The following is an 8435-nucleotide window of genomic DNA, read 5'->3' on the forward strand; positions in this document are numbered from 1 at the left end:
GCATATAACTGCTCCTCTCTAAGCTTCTGCAAAACCACACTCAGATGTGCCTCGTGTATCTCAGGGCTCGGTGAGTAAATTAGGATGTCATCAATGAAAACTATGACAAAAGAGTCCAAGTATTCCTTGAATACTCTGTTCATCAGATCCATAAATATTGCAGGTGCATTGGTCAGTCCAAATGGCATGACCACAAACTCATAATGGTCGTAACGTGTACGAAATGCGGTCTTCGCAATATCCTCATCTCTGACTCGCACCTGATGATAACCTGACCGCAAATCTATCTTGGAAAACACCAATGCACCTCGCAACTAGTCCAGTAAGTCATCCACACAGGGTAAGGGGTACTCATTCTTAATTGTTACCTGATTAAGCTGTCGGTAGTCTATACACAGCCGCATAGACCCGTCTTTCTTACGCACAAATAATACTAGAGCCCCCCATGGCGATGTGCTCGATCGAATAAACCCCCTCTTTCCAAAAGATCTTGCAACTGCACCTTGAGTTCTTTCAATTCATTAGCAGCCATACGGTAAGGAGTCTTGGAAATAGGCTGCGTACCTAGTATCAGATCGACTACAAAATCAATCTCCCGGTGCAGTGGTAGTCCCGGCAACTCATCTGGGAACACATCTGGAAAGTCTCGCACCATAGGATAGACAGCCAACTCCTTCTTCTCCCCACCTATCACGGTCACAAATGCAAAATAAGCTTCACACCCACGTTGTATAAGCCTCTCGGCGTGCATAACCGATATCATCGGCCTAGTCACCACAGGCTTCACACCCCGGTATGTAACAACTAGTCTCCGCAGGTGCTCAAATGAGATTACCTTCCGATGACAATAAACTCGAGTATAGTGTCGTGAGAGCCAATCCATACCCAACAGTAAATCAAAATCTTGAATCGCCAAAACAATAAGATCTGCTAAAAATACCTGGTCATGAATCCCTATCTCGCAATCCCTGACCATCTCACTCCCCAACAACACCATCCCTCCCGGTGTCGAAACAGATAAATCATAAGGTAAGGGGGTACACGGGATCGGGATCTTATGCAAAAAATGGGGTGCTATGAAAGAGTGGGTAGAACCTGTATCAAATAAAGCACGTACATCGTGGCCATGAAGAGAAAGTATACCTTGTACTGTATCACTGCCCTCAGCTGCCTCGGCGACTGTCACCGCAAACGCCTTCCCCCTACATTTGTACTCTCTCTGTGGGCCCTGGGCGCTGTGCTACTGGTAGGGGTAATGGCGCTCCTGGACCTGGTGCCCTAGGCGTAAACTGTCTCTGAACTGGTCTGGCCCCTACACCTCCCGTCTGTGGCCCTCCAATCTGTGCTGGCTGGGTGCACACGTTCGAACGATGGCCTCTCTGTCCACAACGAAAGCAAATGACATCCTGCCCTGTGGCCGGTGTAGTTGGTGGGGCCGGTGTAACCAGTCTGGGCCCCTGTGGACAGTCTCTCTTCAAATGTCCCGGATGACCACAACGATAACACACGTCCTGACGAACATCCCGGCACTGACCCTGGTGTCTCTGTTCGCACTGCCGGCACTGTGGAAGCCCAAAACTCTTATTGCCCGCATCCCACTTCCTTTTCTTACTGCTGCTCCCGGCGCTCTTCATGACTGACTGATCTGATCGTGCCTCCAATCGGTCCCTCTCCAATGCGTGGGCCCGCTGTACAGCCGTAGGAAAGTCGGGTGCCTCGATACCAGCCATGGCGTGACGAATCTCTAGTCGTAGCCCCCTCTGAAACTTGCTGACTCTGCGAGACTCAGGGGTCACTAACTCTGGAGCATAACGAGATAACGCCACAAAATCAGTCTCGTACTGTGTGACTGTCTTGCTTCCCTGCTGTAAGTCAACAAACTTGAACACCTTCTGCTCTCTGACCCAAGCCTGTATATAAGTCTCATTGAACGCTGCGACAAACTGTGCCCATGTCGGGCCTCCACTAAACTCAGGTGGACGTAGGGCCATGAAGTCTTTAAGTAATGCGGCACCAGAACTGTCCCCTGCTCCCGGTGCACCTGAAAGTGACGCCTGGGCCATAGCGGTCCTACCATCATGACTGCGCTCCTGACGTAACTGAGATGCCGCCAGTACGTCTACAGCCCATAGAAGACCTGCCAATGTCTCCTGCATGTCTAGAGGCCCTGGCTGTCTCTCATCTGCTGTATCTGTCGCTTGTACCTCAGGAGTAGGAACAAGATGCCCTCTACCTCGCATCGGTGGTCTACCACGACCTCGTCCACGGCGTGCGTCCATGAGTCCTACATAACCAAAATTAATTAGAACGCATTTCGAAATTAAGGACATGACCTAACACTCTAACTCTACCTAACAGCCTTGGTGTACAGTTACTTGTCCCCCAAATTGACTCAATGACGCTTTGATACCAACATTGTAAGCAGCCCCGCCCGGATATCCCAACCGCCCAGTCAATCCGAACGAGAATGCCTACATAAGAGAAAAGGAACAAACACAAAACAAAAATACCCCGACATGCATACATACGATAAATACAACAGCGGAAACAAAACAATATACATGCACACCCATAAGTACCCTGCTGGAACAGCAGTCAAGGAGTATATAAAAATATACAGACACCTGTGCCAATAAATAAAAGATACCAAGGACAACCGGGCACAGTCAAAAATGAGAGTTAGAACTCCTAACAAAACATCAGAGAAAACGGGGGCAGCTAACTGTATACCCTACCGACACGGCTGGCTGCTAGGTGGTGCGGTCCTCGCCCTCGACTTTTGCTTTACCCTTACCTGGAATGATGGAAAGCAAGGTGAGTCGCAAGACTTAGCAAGTTTATATCAAAAGGAAGGCCGTAAATGAAACAAAAGAGGAGATCACCCCAAATATAAACCCACATGTACACACAAGCCATGTGACGCAACAACGCAACAGTGCACAATAATAAAACACATACCGGTCCTCAGGGCCCACATAAAACACCTGGCGCCCAAGTCCCATACCAACCTGCCGCTACCTTGGACGGTAACAAATACCTCCAGCAAACCTGTGAGCACTGTCCCGGGGCGGTACTCCCGTCACCCGTATCCCTGCCGGTACTCCCGACAGTCGAGCCATAGGCTCTCTCGGAACGGTACTCCCGTCCGAGAACTAATAACTACCAGTAACCATGCAATGTTTATAAAATGCAAGGCGTAATGAGCATCAACGTGATACAAGGCGCCCATACATCCAGGCATCAGGCCATGCTCCGCCCACGTAGTAAATCACACGCGATGCATATGCCCGTGCGGGATGCAATCTGACCAATCTAAAATGTCTGTGATCAAGCATAACCAAATCATGATAATCCCATCATGCAGCCCGTACCCATGTGCATACCAAACCATGCAACAAAGATAAAATAAAATGTAATCAGGCATGCTATAATCACATAACGGCAAAGCTAGTCAACAGTGTCTGACACCGGTCAGTGGTCAGTGACCAGGAGAGACTATCTAACGACCTAAAATAGACCGTATAACAATCACACCGTCACCGTACAACTAACCCTTGCCCCCACTGCCCAACCACTCTAGCCAATAAATAATCGAAAATCTAATAATAATACCCGACAGCTAAGAACCTAGCCCCGGGTGAGTACGACATCATTCCCATAGGCTTGGGGGTGATACAAACCCCCGTAGGCAACCAGCGAATAATACCCTCGAAACCAGGTTAATAAATTAAATTATTAAACACACCGTTTAAATTCCATAATTTATTAATAGCCAAATCCAATGAAGGGAGGTCAAATAAATTGACATCGAAAGAATCGACAATGCGGGTATAAAGAACTTGCCTTTCCGGAGATAGCCTTAAGTTCAATTTGAACAAACGCGGTCAAAGTTATACAAACTGTAATATTCCAATTATTGACAAAATTAATAAAATTGGGCCCCAAATGAAATTTCAACCGCAGAGATTATTAATTACTAAATTAATTACATACCAGGATAATTAAATCAGGGATTAAACGGAGTTTAATCCTATTTTTGAAGCATCAAATTCCTCAAATTTCCCTCGCGAGCTCACTGATTTTTCTGCCAAAATTTGCTCACTGCTTGATATAAAAAGAAGCCTGAAATCAGGCTTAAATCGCGGCCAAAATTGGCCAAAATGAGTGGCCAGCGCGTGGCCATGTGGCAGCGCTGGGGCAGCCACCGCCTTCACCCTAAAACAACGTCGTTTTGGGGTGCTTGGCTGATTAAAAATCAGCCCGCGCGCACAGCTGCCCCCCCCCCCCGCGCGTTTCGATCCCGCAACCGCCTGCCTCGCACGCGCGCCCGCGACCACCCGCGCCACACGCCTCATTCAACCTATATATACATTAAGTTATATTTGAAGCGACTTTTGGCTTCTTCCGCGATTCACACCAGCCTCCCTCCAACTTCCAAAAATTACACTCTGACCCCCCCTATTTAATTACACTAACACCCTGAACTTTCTAAAAATCCCACAATTAAATTTATTTCAATTTTTTTCTTTTTTCCAGAAATTCCTAAAATTACAAAATAAATTATTTTAATTTCTTATTTCCTTAAAATCACATAATTTTATTTTATTTAATCACAACCAATTATTTTACTATTTCTTTTAAATGAAATAGCCCCAAAATTAAATAAATTAGCATTTACGGTCGTTACAGTCCTGACCATAGGCAGATTCCTAATCTGCAAAGGGAGGATGGTTCCATTATGGACTCTAGTGATGAGGCGGCTAGGACATTAGTGGATTATTATAAGAATCTTTTGGGTAAAAGTGCTCAGGTGTCGGGTTTTCATCTGAGCGATATTGCCCCTTATGTGGACAGGCAAGTGACTAGTGATAAATGGGAGGGGCTTATGGCTCTTGTGACTCCGAAAAAAGTTAGGCAAGCTCTATTCAACATGGGATATAATAAAGCGTCTAGGCCTGATGGTTTCACGATAAAGTTCTTTAGGAGGGATTAGGGAATGGTGGGATCGGATGTGGTGGAAGTTGTTAGGAGTTTCTTTGGTAATAGTTGTTTATTGGGAAAGGTCAATGCTACGGTGGTCAGTTTAGTTCCCAAGGTTGGCCATTCGAATTCTCTTACCCAATTTAGGCCGATTTCGTGTTGTATTGTTGTGTATAAGATCATTACAAAGATATTGGCTAATAAGCTAAAGATAGTGCTTTCAGGTTTGGTAGATGAGTCCTAGGCAACTTTTGTGCTAGTCCAATCTATAGGAGATAATGTTTTGTTAGCTCAAGAGTTAGTGCATCAATACCAACTTTATAGGGGTCAGTCATGTTGTGCCATGAAAGTTGACCTTGCAAAGGCTTATGATTTGGTGGAATAGGATTTTCTTCTAGCGATTCTTTAGTTGATGAATTTCCCTCCTCAATTTTGTGGTTTGATTAGGGAGCGTGTCACCATTCCTCGATTTTCAGTTAAGATAAATGGGTAATTGTATGGGTTTTTTCTAGGAGGTAGGGGATTGAGGCAAGGAGACCCCTCTCACCCTATTAATTGTTTATGGTTATATAAGTGTTGCAGGGTATGGTTAACCGGTGTACTCAATCTCCCAACTTTAAGTTCCATTGGAGATGTGAGCAGTAAAGGATGGTGATTCTCATGTTTGCAGATGATTTTTTATTGTTCTCTCATGGAGATGTTGCATCGATAAGAATCCTGAAAGAGTGTTTAAAGAAATTTGCTCTATTGTCTGGTCTTTGTCCTAACCCCATGAAGAGTGATTGTTTTGTTTCTTGCCGGGATGAAGTCTTGAAGATGAGTTGTTTCTAGCTTCGAGGTTCCGTCAGGGTCAACTTCCTATGAGATATTGGGTGTCTCATTATTATCGATGACATTAGCCTATGGGGATTTTGGATAAGGTTAGGAGTTAAGTGTGTTCATGGCATAGTCGGTTACTATCTCTTCGAGGTAGGCTTTAGCTTGCACATTCAGTTCTACCTACAATCTATTTGTATTGGGCATCTGTCTTTCTATTGCCTAAGCGAGTGATTAAGGAGTTAAAGGGCATTATTAGAAATTTCCTCTAGAGTAAGACGGATGGGGAATCCCATAAAGCTAAGGTGGAGTGGTGGGATGTGTGTTGTCTAAATGAGTAGGGGGTCTTGAGTTGAAGCCTCTATATGTTTGGAATCAAGATTTGGTGACAAAGTTGATTTGGAGACTATTGTCGGGTGATAGTGAGTCTTTATAGGTTAAATGGGTACATACTTTCCGAATCAAGGACAGATGTTTCTGGATTCTTTCAATGCCTCATTCTTGCTCCTACTACTAGAGGAAACTTTTATCTATCCAACATGTGGTGAGAGATAGGTTTGGTTGAAGAGTGGGGGATGGTAGTCGTGTCTTCCTATGGTATGATAAGTGGCAGCCGCTTGAGGTTTTGGTCAAGCATTTCTCTTACTAACTCCTTCCGCAACTAGGAATTCCTATTACGGCTCGTGTTTCTAATATCATTGTTGATGGTGGTTGGGCCTAGACGTTATAGTATGATTCTCCTTTATTGGTTCTTATCTAGCTTCAGATGCCTGGTCCTTCTAAGGTTAGACAACAAGAAGAGTTGAGATGGATTTCGGCTTCAGATGGTGTATTTTCCATCAGGTCTAATGATGGTGTTTGAGACTGACCACCACATGCCACCTTGACAATCAAGCCTCGGGAGTAGCAACCTCAAACTTGATGATGTCCGACCTTGGGAGTGTAACCTGCAAGACAATGGAGTGGCAAGGCTAGGGTCCCCTGGGGTAGACTCCGACACTCAAGTCAGTAGAATATATGTATGTAGCAGAAAATATAAGACCTGGAGAGCTTGGTCATACTTGTGGCTGTGGAGAGTAAGGGAAGGAAGATGGCTATGGCTGTGAAGGGTAAAATAGGATTTTTGAAAGATGTTGGTGAATTTTGACGAGTGTGGCTGTGAAGAGTAATAATGTGGGCTGTCAATAGAATTTCCCTAAACTTAATTACTTAGAAAAAGTAGGCAGAACACGGTATTACAATATCAATAGTTGCTTATTACAAGATTACCCCAAGGCATCGTGCTACCCAATCTTGGCAGTTATCCATGTCAATTAGCTACCAGGTTATTAACTAATTGTCTGTCCATAAACAAAAACCACATGGCCATGGAGGGGAACACTATCAACAACTTTTTTCTTTCCTATATCAACTGCATCATTGAATTGTAAAGAAAAAAAAACAAGAAGCAGCTGCAAGAGATTACCAATTGTGTATTCATGCAGGCTTGAAGGTTTTGGTACACTTCTGATGATGGATTCAACTCCACGAGCCTGTTGAAAAGTGCAAAGTGGTACTCCTTAAATGATTAGGATTTGAGCCCTCAACATCAATGCCCTAATGTGATTTTGGTCAAACTCAAGGACTGAAGTACATTTCCTTTGCTACCTAAGATGCAGGAAGGATATACATCAGGATTTACTATAAGGGCCTACTCTCGAATATTCTTGCTAGCATAGGATATTCAAAAGGAGGTCATCATAGAGATGATATAGAACAAATCATAATAAAACAGACAACTCATTTCATTACTAGCAGTAGAAACTAAATTAAGATTTAGTTACACACTTTCAATATCTCATCAGTTTGGGCTCAAAGGCTATACAGAATAAATAAGAGGCTCTAATGTTAACTAATAAAATAAAAATCATTTCATCTCAAGCCTCACCAAAATACTAATCAGGATCTTCAAGTTAGGACTCGTCTCCGTACACCACTATCTCTGGGCCTTAGTCCCATTGGACTCGCCCTCAATAACGGTCTTTCCTTTACCTAGAATGGTAAAAAAGATCAAATGAGCCACAAGGCTCAGTAAGTTCGAGAAACAATGAACAGTGAATAGGATCCAAGGACATAGTGACACCAAAAAGAGTAATGAAAGACTCAACAATCATGTACAAGATTAATAATTTATGACTTCATCAATTCCAATTTAAATGTATCATGCCACCATGTACCATTGTGCAAATGTGCAAATAAATTCAATGTCAATATCAAATCCTGCAGGCTCACAAGCCATCAATCAACACATACCAAAGTGCATCATGTAAACAAAATCTCACAAATAAATATGGAGCCAACCTGCTAGGCTATAGCCACCTCGTCCAGCGCCAGGTGCTTTAGGGTACTCTTTTCCTTCCGCGCAAAGTAGTAAGTGCAGAAGATACATATATATGTATATGTGTATATATAAATAACATGTACATGTATGCATCATGTATGTATTTTCCCTAAACCACATGCATTTAAATTCTCGTTTCCTCAATATTCATACTCTCAACACCATTTACTCATACCGGGTATTTTACCATCATCAGATAAATTCAACAATTCTTACTTCATAGCATTTACCACATATAAGATGTAAATTATAACACATA

Source organism: Diospyros lotus, chromosome 3, assembly GCF_014633365.1.
Source record: "Diospyros lotus cultivar Yz01 chromosome 3, ASM1463336v1, whole genome shotgun sequence".
NCBI classification, from domain to species: domain Eukaryota; kingdom Viridiplantae; phylum Streptophyta; class Magnoliopsida; order Ericales; family Ebenaceae; genus Diospyros; species Diospyros lotus.